Source organism: Adiantum capillus-veneris, chromosome 13 (assembly GCF_014529385.1).
Source record: "Adiantum capillus-veneris isolate H3 chromosome 13, ASM1452938v2, whole genome shotgun sequence".
Lineage (NCBI taxonomy): Eukaryota > Viridiplantae > Streptophyta > Polypodiopsida > Polypodiales > Pteridaceae > Adiantum > Adiantum capillus-veneris.
This window is the reverse complement of record NC_140943.1, coordinates 110,635,025-110,648,444: the sequence shown is the minus strand read 5'-3', so window position 1 is coordinate 110,648,444 and position 13,420 is coordinate 110,635,025.

The window sequence follows — 13,420 nt, the reverse complement described above, 5'->3', positions numbered from 1 at the left end:
TTTGGCATTAAGGCACGTAAGATTGTGATGTCTTATCTACTATGCACGTGTTTTCTTTTAATCTTCTTTTGTTGTGTTAGTAGTGGAAAACTTCTCAAGAGGTCACCCATCTCAATATTGAGTAACACATGCGCTTAAGTCGAAGAACTCTGAAGTTGTGCTAGCCATCTAGCAACTGAAACCTTAAGGTCATGAGACCTGACCTGGCCAATTTGAATCATCTTATAGCTTGTACCATTTCCCTTCGATGAGCCAACTTGTCCTACTTTGCTTGCCGGCCGATGACGCCATCCTCTAGTTGACCAGCCAGCTGTTCCCTCTTACTAGCCAAGCTGTTACATTTGACAAACAAGCTTTGTTTTGATACCACTGTTAGACATCAAGTGGGAAAACTTCCTAGGAGGACACCCAACCCCTTATCATTCTGCACATACCCACTTAGCTATAAGAATTCCCAAACTCAGTGAGCATGCTAGACCCCAAACCTTAACGTGGTGAAGACCTTTGATAAAACCAGTTTGAGTTCTCACAACTTGGCACCTTTATTCCAAAAATACCTCGTATTGTTCAAATTTGTATGGGACAACCAAGGAGAAGTTATTCGATCTTCAAGGTCGAGGGTCGGGGGGCAGTAGATCCTGACCGTCTATCATCTACTGCACTTTACTGATGGTAATAACAGTCGCAGGCTGTCTGATTTCTGACAACTCAGCATGCATCAGAAAATTGGTCAGCGAATATTGATCCTCCAGCCCAGTGCGGCCGCATCAGCACAAGTCATAATTTTTGCTTCTCGACCGCTGATCCAGACTCCTGCACGCTGTCGTTACTGTACTGTATGGCCAGGCCCGTCAGTGTACCACTGTTGGCCCCCCTCCCCTCGACCTTGAAGGTCGGACTCGGGAATGGTCGCTTAGTGACCATTCCCGTAATCAGTGCTCCCGGCCTCCGCCGGTCGCCCTGATTACAAGCGACCATTCCCTACCCCTTATCGACATCAAACCCATGACTACCTGGCGCTGTGTTTACAAAGAGGTTTTAAGTGACCATTCACACGTGCACAATTTGGTTTGAGTGTACTTAAGTGTGAGTTTCCACTCTCGTGTCCAAATGGCAAAAAGGTTGTGGCTTGTGCACATATATGGTTGGTGCAAAGTAAGTTGTTTTCATTTCTAAACTCGTGCACCTTGCACTTGTTTTACACAAGACTTCTAGACAATGCCACAAGGTAGACATTGCCTTTGTGGTTGAGCATGCAAGAGGTAACATCGTCGCACCATAGATTTAGCCGAAGTATATGATGCATCAAAAGTTAGTGGGGAGGGCAAGATGAAGACCATGTAACACCTAAGGCACAAAGACCTTTGGGAGCCTCAAAGATGGGGGAATTGAGTAGTCAAGGAATTGCTCCAAATGGAAAAGGAAAAATAATCTTTGGGCTTAATTGCAATTCTATTGCATGATGATATGTTGCACCATATTTCAAAATTCATCAAGGAAAAAAAGGATGGAAAAAACTAAATAAACTTTTTGATTCACAATCAAGGAACTCTAAATTCGCATAATTTATGCAATTTTACAAAATAGAACTTTATAGAAATGGATCTATCAAGTGTACTAGTAAGTTTGTTCGATAATGTACTTGCTAATTGGCAAACAGATGGAGAAAGATGAAATTTGTTTAGTGATGCTTAATGGACTAGGCGACATTAATAAAATGGCTTAAAATAAGTAATCATTTTTTAAAATGTGAAAGATATGCATGTGACAAACATTGAAGCTTCCTTGCTATTCCAACAATTTATGGGAAATGGAAAACCAAGATGCAAGATGTGCAACAAATTTAGACACATCGGAATAAATTACTGGAGCAATGAAGCAAACCTCTTTAATGAGGAATTTAGCTAGCATGATTAGTGGAATGAAGAAGCAAACCTCTCAATTACACCCTCTACTGCAAAACGATCACCTATAACTTTCTCTCAAAAATTTCCTTTTTTAACATTTGCCTAGAGGGCCAAGTGAGTTGTACACATCCTATGACATTGCTTTGGTAGAACCTTTTCAACCATTCAGGGGCATATAATAATAGATCGTTGTTCATGAATCCATGTATAGAGCAAAGATGAGTTCTAGCCATGAGTAAGGCAACGGTACATCAATAGACCACAAGCTTTTACGAGGCCAATCCTAGACCTCCTCATAATGCTTATAAGACTCCTTGTACTTATCCACAAATATCGTAGGTCTAGGATTGACCTTTAAATTTCCACTCAACATGCCATAGACTCTAAAAAATTCCATACTTTTCCATTTTTGAACACCTACCATCAATGACTAAAGAATCCCATACGATTACAAAAAAGAGTGCAAGATAGTAAGGAAAAGTGATATCAACTTTATACCAATGTAAATGTGCAAAATGGTCCTTCACAACATTATGCACAAACTTCCATAGTTGCACTAAATTTTGGAAACACCCCTGCACAACCACCATGAAAGCGCAAGGTCACGTCCCACCAATAGAAGCAACATTTTGACCACCTATTGCAAGCTATGTAAAATATGGTTTCACATTTATGTTATTTGATATGTCATCAAAGCCACTATGAGATCTCTAGTTGGTTTGGTGATATGTGCAAGTTTGTGGTGTTGATATTTCACGACAAATATGCATGTGGTTGGTTGCTACTTTATTTTATTCTCTTGGGGCTCATTTGGTCCTGTTTGTGGTTGATGTGGAGAACCCTCTTCATCTCAACTTGTCCTAGCTAGTTCACATGTCATAAAATCTAATATCTAACCAACCCAAATGATTTTCTCATATTAAATTGATCACTTAATGTGGGAGAATAAACGGGAACAAGTGTTAAGATATAGATATGTGCTTATAGATCTATCTCAACACGGGGCCAATGGTAAAGGGGCCCAAAAGGGAGATGGTCTATCAAAGAGCAAGGCTAACCAATGGAGCATAAGACCTTAGGGTTAGCTTCATTGAAGACCTCCAATAAATGTGTGTAAAAGTCCTTTGACCTTAGGTAAGCTAGGGCTGAGCTTGAGGTGGGAACCCGGCCCAAGCTCGAGGTGCTTGTCCTGCTTGAGGTGCTTGTCATGCTTGAGGTGTTTGTCATGCTTGAGGTGCTTGATTAAGATGCTTGAGGTGCTTGACTGGCTCCATGCTTGAGGTGCTTGACTTGCTGCATGATTAAGGTACTTGAGGTGCCTTGAGAAGCTTGCCTGAGATGCTTGTGGGAACATCCCCTAGTTCAAGTGCTTTGTCATGCTTGGTGAGTAAGGTGCTTGATCACCTAAAGTCAAAAGCATTCCTACAAGAGGGGGGGCGAGCCCTTTTCCTAGGGGCTAGAGAGAGAACACCCACTCACACACACAAGGGAAGCCCCAACTTGAAGAGGCAGCAAGGACACATGTTAGGCCCCTACCCATGTTACCTTCATGTGTTGCTTGAAGCCTATTGGCTAAGCTTCAAAGGGGTCCAATGATATTACATGAATTATCTAATTGTTTTAGCATTTATCTAGCCCTCTCTCTCAAAAAGGAAAGGGGGACACTTGTCTCAAGGCTACCCCTACTGCTTGTAATGCCTCCTGCTCATGATTGGCTAGGCCTGGGAGGGTCCAATGAGCTTCAAGCATGAACTAGAAGGGGGGGTCGACCCAAGCTAGCTAGGGGCTTGCTTGAGGGGTATACTCACCCACACACACTCACAATCACTCTCTTTGTGTGCTATGCAAAGTGCAAGAGCTCCCTCTCCAAGCAAGTAGAGGTTGAGAGCCTACACCAACACTCTTGGCTATGGAGTGCAAATCCAACCAAGAGCCATGCTTCAATGCTTGAGCTTGTCATCTCCTTCTTCTTCATTACTATGCTATTATGTATGCTGGCAACAAGAGTATGATAAGTGAGGAACTAGTTCTTTCTCCTATGAAATGTTTCTTCTTCCTCTTCCCTACCCTCATTCCCTGCTAGCTCTCTCCACCTTCGAAGGTGTTTGAGGTCTTGGGACTGAGGCTTGGGACAATTAAAGCTTTCTTCAAGTTCATGTTATGCTATGATTGTGATGCATGAAGCTTTCCATCTTCATTGCATCACCTAGGTCACAAGGAACACAAAGAATGTATTGTAACAAGTCTCTCTTAATGGGAGAAATCATAATACAAATGCCTATTGGAGGGGGGACCGGCTCCACATAAATCCGGTCCTCAACTGTTGTCATGTTCTCTAAATTCTCTCTCTTGCAAAAGTATTGTTCATGCCAAGTTAACTAATTGCTATGATTATGTTGCTATCTTCAATTATGTCTACCCGCTATGCTCACAAAGTTATTTCTTGAAAGTATTCTCATTAATTTCCGTTATTCTCAAGTTGAATAGGCTAATTCCATTACATCACATGCCCAAGTTTTCTCAACCATGGAAGAGGGTAAAGATTCCGACAAGATATTGGTTATGATGATGATATGCAATGGTAGCTCCTTGAAATACTTCATTATTCTTGATTTTTTTTTTGGAATCAAAACAATCAGCCTTTGCACCCTTATATAGGCCCCAAGGTTGGTGCCTTGCAGACAACACCCGACCCACATAAATCATGTCCAACAATCATATTGACCTCCGGCATTGTGGAAGAGCCTCACATCTATATAAGGATCGTCTCAAACCTTTTTTGGATTTCTTATCTCATCTCTGTTGCACTAGCCTCTACTATTTCTCCACCAGACAAATAGAGCAAACCAAAGCCAAATAAAGCAACCCGAGGTAGTGATCCCAAGGAGAGCCAATATGAGAAAAGAGATCTAATGGGAAGACCATCAAATACCTTTAAGTCAAGACCACTGCTTAATCTCTCACACCAAAGAGCTCAAAGAAATTATTTCTACTTGATATGTCATTTTAAATGGTATCCTTGTCAGCTATTTCCTTCCCGATGATCTCGATTGGAGGGAAGACTATGACTATTGATCCTAACAATCTGAACATTTTCAAAGATTGAAGACAATAGATCAATGACCCAATTATTCTTGCAGTTACGAGGTTTGTCAAGGCTACAAGATATACCCTCCTTAAAAGAGATTTTTTTCCTCAAAAACATTTCTTGGTATAATAACACAATATTGCTTCCAAGTAGATGCTTCCTTCACTATATCCCTTCACATCATGTGCACTTTCTATTGTAAACAATGCTTGGTATAATGATCCCTATACCCAAGGATCTTTTAAGGTTCATGTGGACTATGGGTGGGTTCACTAGACCTATCAAGACCTCTAAAGAAACTATAGTCTTTGCATGATGACGTTAGTAATTAACTTTCTATATCAAGAAATTTGATGCACATGAGAAGGCATCCTATCTTCCTACATAGGAAATTCTTCCTATTTGTTTATGGAAAACCTATGAAGTGTAGCTAGGGCATGTTATTTGTGATCTTCAAATAGTGGAAAAAGCTACCTATGTGCCTCTCTAGTCGAAAATTTCTACCTGACTATGACTGATAATTAAGAAATATACAAGTATCCTCGTAGATTTTTCAAGGCTAGACCTTCAGAGCCATAATCAAAGCAGATCAAATGCAGAAGTAAGCACTCAATCACTATGGATTGAGTGTATAGGCATGGCTAACGACATAGTCACTTAGCCAATGTGGATCATTAGGGGAAGTTTGAGGTCTCTGTTTTGCCTTTTAAGGTTTAGAGAGAGAGAGAGAGAGAGAGAGAGAGAGAGAGAGAGAGAGAGAGAGAGAGAGAGAGAGAGAGAGAGAGAGAGAGCTCTAAGCCAAAGAGGGGAGGGATTCCGTTACGAAATCTTCTTTTTGGAAATTACATTTGGTTTTCTAAAATGAATTTTCTTTGAGCTACTACTTGAAGTAACTCTCAAGTACATGCGCCTTTTACTTCAAAAAGGTCTCTTTCATCGACCCCAAAGATTTTTTGAATCTTCTCACGGTCTTTTTTTTCCTCCTCTTCCCACCCCTCTTCGGCTCACCTCCTCTTCCTATGATCCTCTCCTCACCCTCAGCCACTCTGCATCCTATTCTCCTTAAGCAATGGAGTCCACCCAATCCAAATGCCCAAGCACATCCAATGAATCTATCACAACTTATGCCACATTAGATAAGCACAACCAATGGATCCCAATATCTATAACCAAGGGTAGTTGGATTATAATGCATCAGAGTAGGAGAAGAAAAGCCTCATCCAAGAACCCATTCTTGTCATGCTGGAAAGGGAGAGTGAAAGACTTGCGGCTTTTTGGATCCAAGAAGACAGTGAAAGAGGTTTTGGTGCAAGATGTTGATGGGAATGGGATAGTGCTAGCTAGAGTGGATGAAAGATAAACATCGTTCACAAAATGAGTGCGTGTTGGCTAGATTATCACTCAAGCGAATTAGGTTCCAAGATCAATTAACTTGGACTCATAAACACGGTCTTGAGTATTTGCTAAGCCATCACAAGCTCACCATAAACAAGGGAGATGTAATGCAAAATAGAGTTGTGTTTATTCATTCATGAAATGAGCTTTAAGTAGCTCTACAGCCTTGCACCACTACATGTGGGACAATTCCACATGTTCTCTCCTTGACTCGTACTCTAGTACTCTAGGAAAAAACTCACACCTTACAATCCTCCCCTTAGGTTTGGATTAGGAAGAATACATGGAATATTCTGTATCAACTAAGGACGACACATGGTATCCACTAAGGATGTCAATACAAGAGGAATCCTCCCCTTGAACTTTGGGCTACAACTTGATGAAGAAAGACAACACTCCAATCCAAGAGCACAGACAACATACATCCCCAATCCAGGAGACAAACAACATAACACTCCAATCTAGGAGCCACACTCCAATCCAGGAGCAAAAAACAACGCTCTAATCCAAGAGCACCTTCGTATTCTTCAATGCTTTGTCTTGAATTGCTTTGTGGTCTTTGTCTTTGTATCCTCCCCTCGAACAAGTGATTCTTTCCTCCTTTTGTTGTGCAATCAGACTTTATTGAAAAAACAAGTGCAATGCAAAAATACTGGTGTAAAAGAAATGCTAATGCAGATGCTAATGACATTGTTGCCAATTTTCCCTCCCCTCGAAGTGAACCTTTGAATTTCCCCATGGTGCCTTGGAGTGGTCTTGGCACTTGGAGACTCTCCAAGGCTAGTTTCTGGACTCCGTACACGAGCACAATTATGAAATCCTTAATGATATGTAATGACATACATTGCAAGAGTTGCGTGCATTATGTGTGTGCTCATGTGTGTTTGGGTAAGACTTTACAAGACAATTTTTTTGAAATGCTCGGTTCTCTGCCACTTACTTGTGAAGCATCTCTTCACAAAAGGTTTTGTCTTCTTTGATGCCCTTTAAGAACTTTTTTGAAGCTTTCTAAGTCGAAGTTTGATGCTTGAAACTCCTTTCGGTGCTCGTAAGAAATTCGGCTCTTGGTTAATCCTTGAAGTGCTTGAGCTTTTGGTTGCTTGGAGCTCTTTGAGATTTTGATCACCTGCTACAAGAATCCCTGCTTAGCAGAGAGTAGCACCAATGATTTTCTTGTGTGTGAGAACTCCCTTTTAGAGGCCAAGGAACTCTTTGAGGTGGGAAAGGATGCTTAGAGAAAAGGTCTTGAGGCTTAAGATGGAGTTGACTGCACACGGGATGGACCTCCAGTGGGTAATGAGGCGGCTTTTGGAGCAACAATAGCCGCAGCCGCGGGAAGCAGTCCTAGAGAAGTTGGAAAAGGATCAGGCCCGGTTGAATAACTCTTGGCATCCGAGCGTGGGTGAAAACAAAAAAATTGTGCCTGGGAAGAGCCCCTAGCAAACCCGAAAAGCCTTGCCCCTATCGCAATGCACCGCCACTTTCAAATTCGGCCGTCTTCCCCAAATAGGTAAGGGGACTGGAGCCTGAAACCTATGGGCCGCAATGCACTATTGATAGTGAGTAAACCACGTGGGCTCCAACCACTTGTCGTGCAAGGATTCCACAAAATAGAGCTTTATGCTTTGTTGGGCAGTGTAAACACACATACACACACCTAAAGTTGGAGATAGGATTAGATGGCTTAATCCCCTCAAATTTTGGAGCTTATAGCTTGAATTAAAGCTATTGCAAAAGACTATACACATGAATAACTTGCAAAAGTTAATCGGCCAATTAATTTGGCGTGTGATGCCGGATTAAAGCAAGTAGATATTTAATGGATTGCTCTCGAATGGGGCTACACACACACACACACACACACACACACACACACACACACACACACACACACACACACACACACACACACACACCAATTGCAAACACCAATTTTGCTAAAGTGAGGAGCAACTCTTGAATGCAAATGCAAGTTTCTAATGGAAAATTAATGAACTCTAATGCTATAGGCTTCCAATTAGCCAGTGTAGTGGCCCAAGATTCTTTAACTCAAGAACATGTTCATGCTAGCCAATGAAATACTAATTAGGCATGAGACATGCAATAGGAGAGTAAACCTAACAGGTCTAGCTAATGATGATTAAGGAATGCTAATCATACGAACACGCAAATGCATAATAATGAACCTAGTGAGCATACCCGTGCTCTGATACCACTTGATGGAAATGGGATCGTGCTAGCTAGGGTGGATGAAAGATAAACATTGTGCACACAAGTGAGTGTGTGTTGGCTAGATTATCACTCAAGCAAATTAGGTTCCAAGATCAATTACCTTGGACTCATAAACACGGTCTTGAGTATTTGCTAAGCCATCACAAGATCACCATAAACAAGGGAGATGCAATGCAAAATAGATTTGTGTTTATTCATTCATGAAATGAGCTTTAAGTAGCTCTACAGCCTTGCACCATTGCATGTGGGATGATTCCACCTTTTCTCTCCTTGACTCATACTCTAGTACTCTAGGACAAAGCTCGCACCTTACACATGTTTACATGCACAAGGAGCTTCACCTACAATTTGAAAGCTCAAATCTTCCTCTGCACATAGCTAACAATAAGTGTTTCACACTTTTCTTCTTGTTTGTGGTTGGTTCTCTTCTTGTTGTTTAGATTGTTATAATTTTGGTTTGTGGTTCCCTACTATGCTCATTACAGACCTGTATCCCTTAAGCATAGAGGAATGGCAGCCAAGTGGATTGTGTCATAGATACTTTAGATGTCTGGCATGGCTCCATTGGTGAAGAGATTTACAAAATGAGAACACATAGTCCTTTGACAGAAAAAGGGATATTCTTTTACGATCATTTTTATGTTCAACCAAAATCTATGAAGGATTGGGCACTGTCACCAAGGTTGCACTGCCTAGTTTCAGAAGTGGAGAGTGTCCATTGCCAAACTCAAAACAAGTGAAAGCTATAGGTGCAAGATCTTTTATGAGATCCAAAAATGTCTAAAGGCTAACATTGCAAGCAAGTTGAACAAAGTTTCAATGTTTATGCCCATTTATTGTCTGTGTGGATTTCTTCACAAAGCTTCATGTGAAAGTCTCTAGAACAATGACGTCGACTAAGTGCTTAGAAAGTCAAGATGTTTTAGAATTATTGGATGAGGTTGAAGTCAAAAAATAGTGAATGGGGTCCTTTGAAAACTGAAATTTGGATCCATTACCTGTAAATAGATGATCCATACCCAAAATTTCATTATCTATTTTTTTATAGCCGATGGCATCATGGGGGGGGGTGGGGGGGGGGGGGGGGGGCAGGGTCGGGGGCGGGGGGGTAGACTTGGTTCCTTTTGATTAAAACATGGACGATTTCAACGAGAACCCCATTCAAGACATTGATGTATGAATGCACAATGAACACTTGGCAACATTGAAGATAAGAACCAAGTGCTCATTGTACCAAGTGAGACAGGACTTACAGAACGAGGAGATAGATTTACCTTCAACTTTTTCTTTTCAGATAGCTGAAAAGAAGGTATGTAGGAAATAGTTTCATTTCTGATGGAAAAATTTCTGTGTGATCTATTCTTACTTTTCCTATCTTTCAATATGGATTGCAGCTCTCGAGGAGGATTGAGAAGAAAGTTTTATGTGAAGAAGTGCCAGAAGAAGGAATAGTACATCTTCTTCCAAGCTAAAGCCTGTTTTGTATTAAACTGCTAAAGTTGTATCAAACTGGCATTTTGTACGGACTCAACACTCCTGTCAACGTGGGATATCCGCCAAGATTGGTGCCGCTGTCGAGGACGAGAGCCCTAGGTAGGTGACCTTAGACCAATCCTATGAGGTAAAAGTCTCTTTGGTTTGCCTAAATTTTATTACTTTACTTTAGGTAGAATCCGACGGTAGGACTTTTGAGATTTTAGAGAGGTTTGAGTGGGCATACGGCTTGCCCAGGTCATCGATGTTTGATAGTTTTGTTGTATTTAGTGTAGTTAGAGAGTGAGTGATTTTTGAGGTGTTAAAAGCGTAAACTAGTCAGTGTGTGGCAGTAAATCGTTTTTCTACTCATGAATACAAAAACCCCATAGGATGTGTAGGAGTAGGGTAAGTAGAACCTGTGATTCAGATCTAGAGTTGACTACCGTAGAATAGATTTTCTTTTTTGCTTGTTTGCATTTGCATTTGCAATCTTAAGAAGTGAATTTAGGAAGAGGATTGCAATAAACAAGCATTAGTAATTGATTGAACATGGTTGGATGCTGCTGGGCATAAAACAATACATCTGCAAGAGATCTATGTGTAAAACTGCAGATTTTCAACAACAGACATTATGCGCATATAATGTCTCAGGGCGTGACAGAAGGAAAAATTTTGCAAACAGACTACACCAGAGTGTTGTAGAGGGGCATTTTACCCTAAATACAAATTGAGACCAAGGATTTGACCAACACTTGATACCCAAAAGACGAGCCAAAAAATTAGAAACGGAAAACTAGGGAAATGGTGATTCTAAGCTTTTTTGTTTGCATAAAAATTGGTAAAAGTGCTGAAAAACATTGCCAGGAACTTGTGGAAGCTTGTGAGTAAAATTTGGACAAAAACTCATCAGAAGACACCATATGCGTATGATGTCTAAGGGGTCATCTAGCAGTCAGAGTGAACCTTTGACTTCATACTCACATTTTGCATATTGTGTGTGGCACATTCACCAAGTTTCATCTCATTTGGGAAACTAAGTTAAGAATTGAGTGCATATTACTCTTTTCGGGAACTTTTTGGATAAAAATTATTGAAATGGTACAACTATGATGTCTAAAATTGGATGTGAGCACATGTTGGACGGAGAGAGACTCACACACCCATGAAGTGCATGCAAACACTACCTAGATCAACATAATGTCAATCGAGGACACAGATGACACAATAGGCACACGGAAGAAATCTCTTTAGCTTGTCAGGCTGAGACCATCCTACACATACAACACTTTGGAAGGCCAACTATATCACAATCAAGAACCTCACTGCTCTCAACTACACCACCTATCCACATACACACATACGGAAGGTAACTCACCTAATCATGCCAGATTCGTACGAAACTTAAGGAACACCATCCCCTCACTAGGATACACATGTCCCTAAGCTTCTACACTCAAAACCCTCACTCTAAACCCATTTGCGGAAAACGCATAGGATGACAGAGCAGAATTTTGAAAGTGCCCGAAACTAAAATTTATGAGTACCTATGCGTAGCTTATGTTGCCACAATTCTATAGACTACTAGCATGCAGAAAACAGACATCGTTTGATACATTTACGGCCACAAATAGATCGTAGATGCATCGGCGTGTGCGCTTCGTCTCGCGTGGAATGCTTGGCGTTGTCGCGTAGCTCTCCTCAAGCCTACAACAATGGTGCAGTCGGATCTCCAATGTGTTGAGCGAGCTGGGCGTAGCAAGAGGATGAAGCTCACGCTCACTCTCTTTCTCTCTCACACACCGTAGATGGCAGCGCTAAAGTTTTGATTATGATAAAAGTCTTCTTTACAAAATGACCTAGGTACCTTATATACTAAGGCTACCTTAGGTTTAACCAAAAAATGGGGTTGAAAGGATCAAATGGCTTTGTATTTACAATCTGGAAGTGCCATTGCACCCCGGCTTCTGAAACTAGAATAACTACTCATTACAAATGACATTTAGAGCCATAATCCACAACATTTTATAACTCGCAAAAGATAAGACTTTGGTACGAAACTTGAGTTATGTTGTGTTGTTGACCCAGCGGTCAACAACACATATGCATGTTGCACATATCAAAGGGCAGCTGTGGTAGAAACAAAACATCATTTTGGCCAAATAGACATCATACGCGTATGATGTCTCTTTGGTCAGGATTGAGTTGTGCATATGAGTGTACCCTTGTGATCTATAACAGACAATGAGCACATAGAACCAATTTCATCAAGTGGGAAGCACTATTAGAGCTCAAAAGTGCTAAAATACAATTTGAAGTAAGTGTGTGATTGCATTGCCCATATATAGCACAAAAAGTATTGAAACTAAGTTTGGAAATATTCTCAGAGTTGCCTGCATGGTAGAGAATATTTGGAGAAGAAATCTTCTCATTTTGGTCGCATAGAAATCATACGTATATGATGTCTCAAAGGCAAATTTAGAGACCAAAACTGACTTTAGGGTTGACCAAGAGTTCTAGCACCTCCAGGAAAGCTTAAGGACCCAATTTCATCTAAGTTGAGTCATATAGGGGTTACGAAAACCTCTTGAGGATTTGAGAAATCTCCTGACAGCTTTAAGAGGATTTAACCATACTTCAGGTGTTAAGACCACAAAAGGAGGTTAGATTGAGGCTTAATATACCAGGGAGAATCTAGCACAATAGACATTATATGTGTATAATGTCTAAGGGCCAGAGTTAGAGCTTATTTGATGGGATTGAGCTTGCCAGAGTGTTCCAACTAACTCTAACAACCCATTTTACAAGTCAAATTAGTGCGAAGAACATATATAGGGAACGAACCCTCCATAAAACAAATCTTGGACAGAAGTTACCTGCAAGGTATACTAATGAGGACTGAATAGTACTGAAGTGAGAATCACTGTTTTGACACAGATTTGCAGAGCCTAAAGTTTTGTACAGATAGCCATCAACAAGGTCCAGCAAGTGGAGACCAATCGGAAGTACAATCAGTCAGCCAATTGGAGAGTTGAAAGACTAGCCTGAATACGAAATGACAGAGCAAATTTTTGAGGTAAAAGGTTTGGATTGATAGTTGTGTGTTAAGGAATTGATGTCTTTAAGATCAGGAAGAAATCCCCAAAGAGAACAGAGATCACAAGGAGATCAAGTCAGCTTAGTGTCTACTGACGAGAGTGTGACCCAAACAAGAATAGATCCACTAGCACCAATTATAGAAGACGGTAGTGGGACCGACACCTCTTCAAATTAATCTATTTACCTCATGGCTGACCAAAACACCACTATTAACCAACCGAGCCAA